The sequence below is a fragment of the Nomascus leucogenys genome, chromosome 5, assembly GCF_006542625.1.
Source record: "Nomascus leucogenys isolate Asia chromosome 5, Asia_NLE_v1, whole genome shotgun sequence".
Taxonomy (NCBI): Eukaryota; Metazoa; Chordata; class Mammalia; order Primates; family Hylobatidae; genus Nomascus; species Nomascus leucogenys.
This window is the reverse complement of record NC_044385.1, coordinates 16,990,436-17,001,837: the sequence shown is the minus strand read 5'-3', so window position 1 is coordinate 17,001,837 and position 11,402 is coordinate 16,990,436. Positions and strand designations below refer to the sequence as shown.

Genomic DNA, 11,402 nt, shown 5'->3' with positions numbered 1-11,402 from the left:
TAGAGAAGGAGGAAGCATAAAGCACAGGTAGCACAAGTATCTTTAGTGCAAGAATGATGAAATCTGTGTTTTCGTTTTTGTTTTTGAGACAGAGTCTCCCTCTGTCCCAGGCTGGAATGCAATGGCGCGATCTTGGCTCACTGCAACTTCTGCCTCCCAGATTCAAGCAATTCTCCTGCCTCAGCCTCTCTAGTAGCTGGGATTACAGGCACCCGCCACCACGCCCAGCTAATTTTTTGTATTTTTAGTAGAGACCGGGTTTCACTGTGTTGGCCAGGCTGGTCTGGAACTCCTGACCTCAGGCTATCCACCCACCTTGGCCTCCCAAAGTGCTGGGATTACAGGCGTAAGCCACCGCGCCGGCCGCAATCTGCGTTTTACAGGGTTAACACGGCATAGGTACAGAAGGGATGCAATGGGGGAGGAGAAGGAGCTGACACACTGGAAGAAGGAAAGAAAAATTAAGAAGCTAATGTTTTATTGAGCCCAGGAGTTTGAGGCTGCAGTGAGCCATGATTGTGCCACTGCACTCCAGCCTGGGCAACAGAGTGAAAGCTCGACTCAAAGAAAAGGAAGGAAGCTAATGTTTTAGTCCATGCTGGAGTTAAAGCTGCCCCCCAGATCAAGGGCCTGGCTGTCAGGATGGAGAGGAGAGGGTGTGTGTACTGCTTGATGACTGGTTGTGTATAGAGATTTGAGAATTATCTCAGAGAACATCTATTCACGTTCCCTTTTTTATCCTGAATGAATGTGAATTGAGAGAATGACTCTAGCGGTCACTGAGACTGTCACACAAAATAAAAGTCATTCAGTTGACAAAATTCAAATGGAAACAATTCATTCAAAAGCTCCTTCTTAACCACAGCCAGCATTTCCAAGAATCCTTTGGTTAGGACACTGTTTGCAAACCCTGTTCAGATAACAGCTTAACTGAAACTAAAACTCGGGGGGTTTCCACACTTGGCACTGCTCACTATTTAAATGAACATTGAATAATGGGGTTAAAATTCACTGAACAGTAAGTGGAAGAAGACCAAAAGCTCTCAGTGCACACTGGCCAGGAAACTGCACGAAGAGCAAAGGGGAACTGGACTGTAAATAGAATCAGGAGCACCAGACAGAATTAATTTACACAAAGTCATCAGTGTTTCCTACAGCAGCGTGACAGCGAACTGGGCTTTATTCAACTCTACAGATGAGCCCAACTGAATTCTACAATAAATCCCATGCAGCAAACAGCAGTACAGGCCAGCAAATAGGTTCCTACCTTTTTTATTCTTTCAGTGGAAAGGTTGGTACCAAAGTTTAATTAACTAGTGAAATAGATTTGCATACTCCCTCCAGATGCATCTGTCATAAATTGAAAATAACTTTTAAAGTGATGGCCTCCCTTCTACTCTAGAGACCTTGAGATCTACCATTCTTAATTTATTTTTTCACTTAAGTGGTTCATTCACTCATTATTAATTCTTATTTATTATTTATTAAACATCTACTATGTGCCAGCCACTGTGCTGTGTGGTAGAGACACAAACCAACCAACAGTTCCTCCCCTTAAGATACACAGGAGACCAGCATGTAACCTCACAAGTTAAATATGCATAATTTGTCCTATGATCGAAGTGGAGCAGATGATGCCCAGCTTCCTGGGTGCAATGGCAAGGCACTAAATGCTCAGGCAGGGGGATTTGTACAGTCCATCCTCAGTATTCACAGGTTCTGTATTTGTAGATTCTGTACTATAAATTCACCTTCTTTATTTTTTCTTGAGATGGATTCTCGCTCTGTTGCCCAGGTTGGAGTGCAATGGCGCAATCTCAGCTCACTGCAACCTCCACCTCCCAAGTTCAAGCGATTCTCCTACCTCAGCCTTCCAATTAGCTGGGATTACAGGTGTGCTCCACTATGCCCAGCTAATTTTGTATTTTTAGTACAGATAGGGTTCCACCATGTTGGCCAGGCTGGTCTCGAACTCTTGACCTTAGGTAATCTGCCTGCCTCAGCCTGCCAAAGTGCTGGGATTACAGGTGTGAGCCACCATGCCTGGCCAACAAATTCACTACTTCTTGCTAACATTTATTTGTAACCTCAAGATCAATACTTGTGACAGTTTTGGGGTCACTTGTGGATATATGAGTGGTGAAAATTTTGAGTCACCTGATGCACACATTCCCAGCTAAGGTGGAATAAGCCATCACTCTGCCTCTTGTTTCAGCTCTTGTTTTGTAAACAAGTGTCCTTTTTGCAGAATACCATGTTTTCCCAATTTTGTGCTTTTCATAGGTGATTTCTCTGTTTAAAATGGCCCTAAGCATAGTGCTGAAGTGCTATCTAATGTCCCAAAGTGCAAGAAGGCTGGGATGCACCTCATGGAGAAAATGTGTGAAGCTTCATTCAGGCATGATAACATTATAGTGCTGTTAGCTGTGAGTTCAATGTTAATGAATCAGCAATGTACATTAAATAAGGCATCTTTCAACAGAAACATGCGTGAAACAAGGTTATGCCTTGATGGACTGACAAAAATGCTGTGAACAGAGGCTCATAGGAACCTTATCCTATATTTTCATTTAGGAGCAATGGTTTAATATTCATTAATTCAGTGTTCGCAGCAACTTTATAGAACAGAACCACTGTGAATAATGAGAACTGAGTGTATTTTAGAAACACTCTGTCTTGGCTTTGCAGACGCCGCCACTGAGGAAAACCGTGTACTACTAGCCATGGTCAACCCCACTGTGTTCTTCAACATTGCCGTCGATGGCGAGCCCTTGGGCCGCGTCTCCTTTGAGCTGTTTGCAGACAAGGTCCCAAAGACAGCAGAAAATTTTTGTGCTCTGAGCACTGGAGAGAAAGGATTTGGTTATAAGGGTTCCTGCTTTCACAGAATTATTCCAGCGTTTATGTGTCAGGGTGGTGACTTCACACGCCATAATGGCACTGGTGGCAAGTCCATCTATGGGGAGAAATTTGAAGATGAGAACTTCATCCTAAAGCATACAGGTCCTGGCATCTTGTCCATGGCAAATGCTGGACCCAACACTCCCAGTTTTTCATCTGCACTGCCAAGACTGAGTGGTTGGATGGCAAGCATGTGGTCTTTGGCAAAGTGAAAGAAGGCATGAATATTGTGGAGGCCATGGAGCGCTTTGGGTCCAGGAATGGCAAGACCAGCAAGAAGATCACCATTGCTGACTGTGGACAACTCGAATAAGTTTGACTTGTGTTTTATCTTAACCACCAGACCATTCCTTCTGTAGCTCAGGAGAGCACCCCTCCACCCCATTTGCTCTGCAGTATCCTAGAATCTCTGTGCTCTCGCTGCAGTTCCCTTTGGGTTCCATGTTTTCCTTGTTCCCTCCCATGCCTAGCTGGATTGCAGAGTTAAGTTTATGATTATGAAATAAAAACTAAATAACAAAAAAAAAGAAACACTCTGTCTTAGTCTGTTCAGGCTACAATGGCAAGATGCCTTAGACTGTATACTTTATAAACAATAGGAATGTATTTTTCGCATTTCTGGGGCTAGGAAGTCTAACATCAAGATACCAGAAGATCTGGTGTCTGATGAAGGCCTGTTCGTCACAGATGGTGTCTTCTCACTGTCACATGGTAGAAGGGCAAAAGGTCTCCCTCAAGCTTCTTTTACAGGAACACTAATCCCATGCATGAGGGCAAATCCCTCATGACCTAATCACATCCTAAGGTCCCTACTCTTAATACTGTCACACTGGGAATTAAATTTCAACCTGAATTTTGGGAAGACAAAGATTTAGGCCACAGCAGGTCCTTTTGGTGGAGTTGTGGTCAATGGGTTGAAGGGTTTCTGACTTGCTGTCATTGAATTCAGTAAGACTATCCTAGCAGTTCATCTGAAAAGATGAGGGCTTACACCAAAATAGTAGCAGTGAGGATCAATTCATGCATTTATTCATTCATGCAACAACTATTGCTTGAACACCTATAATATGGCAGGGCACTATGCTAGATATGGGAGGTATTTCAGAGCATAAGGCAGATAAAGTCCTTTTATCGTGGAGTTTTTTATTGAGTGGGATGAAGAGGAGAGGTCAGATGGACCCATATTATGGATGGGGAACCAACAGTGACTGATTACAGTGGAAGAGAGAGAAGAAGTCAAAGGTAAGCCCAGATTCTGTGTCAGGCAGCAGGGTGAATGTGCTAATTCTCCCAAAGAGAAGGAACATAACAGGAGAAATAGTCTTCAAAGAAGACAGTGAAGAAGTCAGTGTGATACATGTTAATTTGGACGCCATGGGGGAATTGCCAATCAGAAGTCCAGTGGCAGGTAAACCTATGAAATCAAGAAAACCAGGTAAACCCAGCAATCAAGAAGCAGTCACTACCCCTCTACTCCTCACCCTTTCCAAGATGAGCTCCAGGCAAGATTGTGACATCGAGGACCACCTCTCAGCAGTTCCTTCAATCTTGGAGCCTGCCCTTTGGGTAAAGTCCCCTGTCATTCGTCATGGTCCTCAGTCCATTTGTCTCTATCATATGCCCACCCTTCTTGCAAGAGGCCTCATTTCCAGCTCCTTTGGGTCCCAGCTCCTTCCTCATCTTACACATCCTCAGCCAACTTCCTTTATCCCTTCAGTATCTAGGCAGGTTCTGGTTCCCATAGTGCAGCCATTCACCCACCAGGTAGCCAACCACGTTATAAAAACAGGCCTGAAGAGGAGCAGAAGTTCTAGACAATTGCCTGAGTCCCCAGTAAGTTTACCCCTGTTCTGTGCATCCCATACGCCAATCTCTCTAGCTGGCTCATACACCAGCTTCCACACAATTTCTGGCTTCCTTGGCTGCCCTTATTTTGTGCCTGTATTAGTCCATTTTCACACTGCTATGAAGAACTACATGAGACGGGAACTTATAAAGAGGTTTAATTGACTCACAGCACCACATGGTTGGGGAGGCCTCAGGAAACTTATAATCAAAGGAGAAACAAGGCACATCTTTCATGGAGGCAGGAGAGAGACACAGTGAGGGGGGAAGTGCCACACTTTTAAACCATCGGATCTTGTAAGAACTCACTATCACGAGAACAGCATGGTGGAAATCCACCCCTATGATCCAATCACCTTCTACCAGGTCCCTCCCCTGACACGTGGGGATGGGGACTATAATTTGACATGAGATTTGGGTGGGGACACACAGCCAAACTATATCAGCACCCCACTCATGTCCCTACTTTTGCAGGGCCTCCTTGCCTCGGGGAAGAAGCTCCCTGTTCAATATCTGGCCTGTGGAACCCACCGGCCAGGTCAGTGCCTGAGCCTGCCAGAGGAGGACTGCAGAGACTCTGCTTCTAGTGCCAGTCAATCTTTCAAACCAGTGCTCTTGGGGACATAGGTGGTTATGGGGAGTTGAATCATTGTTTTTATACATGCCTCATTTCCCCCACCAGTTTTAAGCTGCTTGGTGGCAGGGGGTGTGCTTTACTCATCATCAAATCACCCTCAGCATCCAGCACAGTAAACAGCACATAGCAGGTATTGGGAAAAATTTATAAAGTCAAGCCCAAAGGTGAGGATTTTAAGGCAGAAGGTGATCTTTTGGCAGTGGAGTGGTAAAAGGATGCTTTGATTACAAGCAGGGCTTTTTATATCCTTTAAATTGTCCCCTCCAGGCTGCTACCCTTTTCGCCATCTATGTGGCAGTTCTGGATTAAGTTCCACCAAGCAGGACCCTTGATGTCTTGTTCTCTGCTGCATCCCCAGGCCCAGATGAAAACCTGGCCATAGTAGGCACACACCAATTCCTTGTTGAGTCAATTATCCCTCTATTTTGCTCTGCAACTCTCCCAGGTGTGATAAGAGATACAAAGAGCATTAAAAGTCAGTCTCACACTCACCAAACTCCTGATCCAGAATGTGAATGGCCCCATTTAGGAGATGAAGCCTCTGACCTTAAAATTTTATTTGGCAGAAACCAAGATATAGCTACAAACTCAGCTTTACAGTTCATGCACTAAAGTATTCTTGCTTTTGCAGCATAAGGACTTCAGCCTCCGATTATTAGGTAATTGCCGTAGATGATCAGTTTTCTGCTGAAGGCACCTGCTTAGTGTCTTTTACTCTTCATCACTCTGCATTAGTGAATTTAATCCTATCCTTTGTGCACAACTTTTGTGTGCTCTTAAAATCAGCTTTAATATTAAGCAAATCTGTGTCTACTTTAAAAGATTGGAAATGGAAAAAAAGATAAATTTTTGCCAAATAGTTCAAAAAACGTTCGTTTGGGGTCTTCTGCCTCTGATCATAATAGAGTCACTGACATCAGAGTTGCTCTCCTGCTGCTAACAACTAGAAAACCAGACAAAACCTAGGAAACAGCTGTCTTCAGACATTGGGTAGCAGGCAACAAGGGACTGTGGTCCCCGAGGGAACCTTAACAAGTAAGGTGAGTCCTACACTTGCCCTGGCTTCTGCCTGGATACACTTTCTGGAACCCAGGCAGAGCACTGGGGGACTCACTTCTGAAGAGACTGAGATTGAAATTTGGAGAGCATGTGGGGCAGGGAGGGCATCAGAGAGGAGAAAGCTGTGCAGAGGGAAATCTGCCTCGGGACACCCTTGAGTCTTTGCTGAACACGTACAGCTTCTATTGGTGAGCTGTCAGCTTAATGATTGCCAGAGCTGGCCCAGCGCTGGGGGAAGCTGAATTCTGACAGGCCAGAGGGGAGAGATGAGGCAGCACGCTCAGTGCATTCAGTAGAGAAACCGGAAGTTTCCTAGTAGTAGGACTCTACTAGCCCTGGGCAAAGGCATTTGTTGTATTTAAATTGACCAACTCATGAAAAGTCCTATTGCTATATTTCTGTGTGTGTGTGTGAGACAGTGTCTCGCTTTGTCACCCAGGCTGGAGTCTAGTGGCACGATCTTGGCTCACTGCAACCTCTGTCTCCCAGGTTCAAGTGATTGTCCTGCCTCAGCCTCCCAAGCAGCTGGGATTACGGGCGTGTGCCACCATGCCCAGCTAATTTTTTTGTATTTTTAGTAGAGATGGGGTTTCACTATGTTGGCCAGGCTGGTCTCAAACTCCTGACCTCAAGTGATCTGCCCCCTTCAGCCTCCCAAAGTGCTGGGATTACAGGTGTGAGCCACCATGCCTGGCCTATTTCTTAATGTATAAATATACAGCTTAACTATCTTCTACACACTCAGATCCCTCAAAAACACTCTGACATCATCAGTTTGAGACATAAAGTTAACAAAGGAAAATTTATAAAATGAGAGCTTAATACCAAAAGAAGAGTTTTAGTAACTTCTATTTGTTCAGCACTGCATGCTTTCTTTTTAAAATATATATGTTAATAAAAATTAAATGTTTTTTTAAGTGTCAATTATGGATAACATAAAGATGAAAAGAAAGATGGCGTATAATCCCATCACTCACACAGACAACCATTCCATGCACTGTGTCATTTTAAAAGAGCACTTTCTCATACATATCTCATTTGGTCATCATGGCAACTGATTAAGCACACAGAGTGTATATGATTATGCACATTTTACAGATGAAATTAAATGGCTTGCCTAAGGACACATGGCTTAATGGCCAGGAAGCCAGATGTGGAATCAGATACTCTGATTGCAGATGCTTCTAGGCCCTGGGAGCTGCAGTTCCCAAGGAGCGTATGCCCTCACACAGGCTTCACTGACCTTTTCCAGCAAGGTATAAAAGAGGCCAAGGAAACATCTCAACTATAACTAGCAAAGACACTTTTTAGACTGAAAGAGTTAAGGAAAACCTTCCAGGAAAGTAAAGAGAAATGCATTCAGAATGAGTCATATTTCCTTGGATCAAAGAAAAAGACTGGGTTTAATTTCACTTTTAGGTAGCAGATTTTAAGAGGGAAAGAAGGATGCCCTAGTTTATATCCCACACATTAACAAAGTTTCTTTCTAACCTATGAGAGCGCAGACAGCCCACATCAAGAATCACACTTGTGCAACTAGAGATGCCAGAAAAATAATAATAATAATTACACTGGGATAAATTGAGGATGAAACTAAGTAAATGACAGGGGATGTGGGGTCCTGAAATTTAAATGATCATTTTGGAAATCTCAGAAGAAAAGAGAATTCTTCCATTTCCTAAATCTGCTATTTTTTTAAAAAGCGGATTCATCAGTGAGTCCACTTTTTTCTTTTTTTTTTTTTTTTTTTTTTTTTGAGACAGGATCTTACTCTGTTGCCTAAGCTAGAGTGCAGTAGCACAATCACAGCTCACTGCAACCTCAAACTCCTGGGCTAAAGTGATCCTCCTGCCTCAGCCTCACAAATAGCTGAGTCCACCCTTCTGAAAATCATTCTTTCAGTTGTCTTTCAGTCTTCCTGGCCTTTGAAAGCAGCCTGGGGAAGTCGCCACTGCCTAGCCCCTTCTCAGACTGTGGATTGCCCCTTTAGGTTCTTAGAGCTAAGGCTGTCCTTTTAGCCAGAGTGAGTGAGTGGCAGAGTAAGGCAAATTCATAAAGGAGGTAAAAAGGTTTGCCTTGGCCTCATCCTCACTCACCCCCTTTGCCATCCCTATTTTTAAAAGAAATTTTCTTCTTAAACAAACACAAGCGAAGAAACATGTGACAAGCAGCTTTACATTGGGCCTGAGATTTATGTGTAAAGAGGGTTGTGGGATGGATCCCCCAATACTTGGACAACAGGGATGGTCTCTGCTCTGGCTCCAGGTCCCCTTACCTCACTCCATTCTCTCCTATCATCCTCACCATTCCTAAGTGTGGTTTCTGCTGAGGACAAGAGGCCTTCTCATTTCCAAAGCATCTCAAAATCATGGACTACGCCAATTGCATATATATTATATGCATATAATATATCCTGCATATATTAACCCTCTTATGGCAATTTAGCCAGTAAGTGCTGATGAGCACTGCACGGTTCTGCTGTCTGGGTAGATTTTGCTGCTGCCAAGAGATCAACTTCTAGAGATAAAGTACATTTGTTATAGGATATTTTCCTGTTTCAGCCTTAAGATATAGCCCATAAGACTAGGTGTGGTGGCTCACGCCTGTAATTCCAGCACTTGTAGAGGCTAAGGCAGGTGGATCACTTGAGCCCAGGAGTTCAAGACCAGCCTGGCAACGTGACAAAACCCCATCTCTATAAAAATACAAAAAGTTAGCTGGGTGTTTTGGCTCATGCCTGTAGTCCCAGCCACTCAGGAAGCTAAGGCAGGAGAATTGCTTGAGCCTGGGAGGTGGAGGCTGCAGTGAGCCATGTTTGTGCCACTGCATTCCAGCCTGGGTGACAGGATGAGACCCTGTCTCAAAAAAAAAAAAAAAAAAAAAAGAGAGAGAGAGAGAGAAAGACCTGAGCTAGTGTGCTTAGCCCACTCACCATGGGATGCCCTGAGCCACCTCCAGACAATGCAGAGAGTCCCCACCAGCAAAAAGACCCTCCTCAGATGCAACCCTTTGACCTGGGACTGCTCAGCCTCCAAAACTATAAGAAATACATTTCTTTTCTTTATAAATTACACAGTTTCAGGAATTCCGTTATAGGCAACAGAAAATGGACTACTAACTCTGATACTGCCCTGCACTCATTAGTTTCTCAGTACCCCAGTGCAGAACTGCTGAGGCCAGAGTCTAGGAGAGCTGCAATGAGGAAAGAGAGGCTGGCATGTATTCAAGAGGTCCTAGGGAAGTAGAATCACAGGAAACTGGAAAATTGAATGGGAGGGAGGAGAGGAAAGGGAGAATAAACAACTGCAAGATTTCTGGACTGGGCAGCTAGATGCAAGGTGGGGTGATGCGATCAAATAAGAATTACGTAGGCAGAGAAGGAGGAAATTTTGGAGTGAGACAATGGTTTCCATTTGGGTCATGTTGAATTCAAGTTACCAGTGAGAAAATTAAGTAGAAAAGTATTATATTCTGGAATCTCTAGGGTCTAAGCTCAGAAGAGAGATAGCAGCTAGAGAATTACATATGGGAGACATGAGCTTGGCTGGGGGAGGTGAAACCAGGTGGAGTGAGAAGAGAAGGCTAATAATGATATGCCAGGGGACACTGGCTCAGCCATGGAGGCAGAATTATTTTGGGTTACTGATTTCCTAGACCATGGACTAAGGAATTGATCCTCTATTAGCATGTGCAGGGCTGAATCAGATGTCTCTTCTTCAATAAGGTTAGGAATTTCTTACTTCATAAAATAGGTAAAACATGAAATTCATATACCATAATGAACAGTCATAATGCTACCTTATATGACTCTAACTCACAGCCTTTGTCTCTAAGGTCTTCTAAACCTAAGTAGAACAGTCTCATTAAGGACAAAGCAAAAAAAATAAACATCCCTGACATGGAAGAATGTGCTGCTGAAAGACAAACACTTGATTCAGACGCACAAGCGGCAACTTCTGAGCCTAAGAAACCCATTAAATGGTCTTCTTCATGCATTTCTATTCACAGAAGTCTTAAGTGCTTAGGGGATCTTTTATTTTTTTACTCCTCACTTCCGTGCATTCATTTCTGAAGCCCTATGACATCATTAGGTAACCATCAGATGAGAAAATGCATCCCATGGTTTACCACAGGCAGAATATTCCATATATAATACTTAAGATAGCATTTTCCCATTGAACAGACCAAAGAATCCTCAACAGGCATATGCAGAAGCATTCAAACGAGGGTTTTTCTCAGCACTCTTGGATGTTCTTTGAAAGGGCTAAAGTCAAAAGAATAGAAAAAATTTTTCCCAAATGTTATAGACTGAGCAATATCCCCCAAAACCTCATATGTTAAAATTCTAATCCCTTGTGCTTTAGCATGTGACCTTATCTGGGAGTTAGGGTCTTTAAAGAGGTAATTAAGATAAAATGAGATCACTAGAGTGGGGTCTAATCCAATATGACTGATGTCCTTTAAGAGGAGGAAATTTGAACCTGGCCGGGTGCAGTGGCTCACGCCTGTAATCCAGCACTTTGAGAGGCTGAGGCGGGTGGATCAGAAGGTCAGGAGATTGAGACCAGCCTGACCAACATTGTGAAACACCGTCTCTACTAAAAATACAAAAATTAGCCTGGTATGGTGGCAGGCAACTATAATCCTGCTGCTCAGCAGGCTGAGGCAGGAGAATAGCTTGAACCTGGGTGGCAGAGGTTGCAGTGAGCTGAGATCGTGACACTGCACTCCAGCCTGGGTGATAGAGTGAGACTCCGTCTCAAAAAAAAAAAGCCAGGGGGGGAGGAAATTTGGACAGTTACAGAGAAATGACAGATGCAGGGAGAAGACAGCCATCAGCAAGTCAAAGAGAGAACCCTCAAAAGAATCATGTCTGCTGACACATTGACCTGGGACTTGCCAGCCTCCAGAACTGTGAGACAATGAACTTCTGTTGTTAAAGCCACCCCGTCAGTGCTAC

The 11,402-nt window shown here is 43.9% G+C and overlaps 1 pseudogene across 1 annotated transcript; it reads left to right on the top strand.

Annotated features, from left to right (window-relative positions):
* The first annotated feature begins 2,684 nt into the window (after positions 1-2,684).
* Positions 2,685-3,428, top strand: LOC101179374 (annotated as a pseudogene). Its single transcript, XR_001115705.2, has one exon. The product of XR_001115705.2 is annotated as a peptidyl-prolyl cis-trans isomerase A pseudogene (transcript).
* Positions 3,429-11,402: the final 7,974 nt, after the last annotated feature.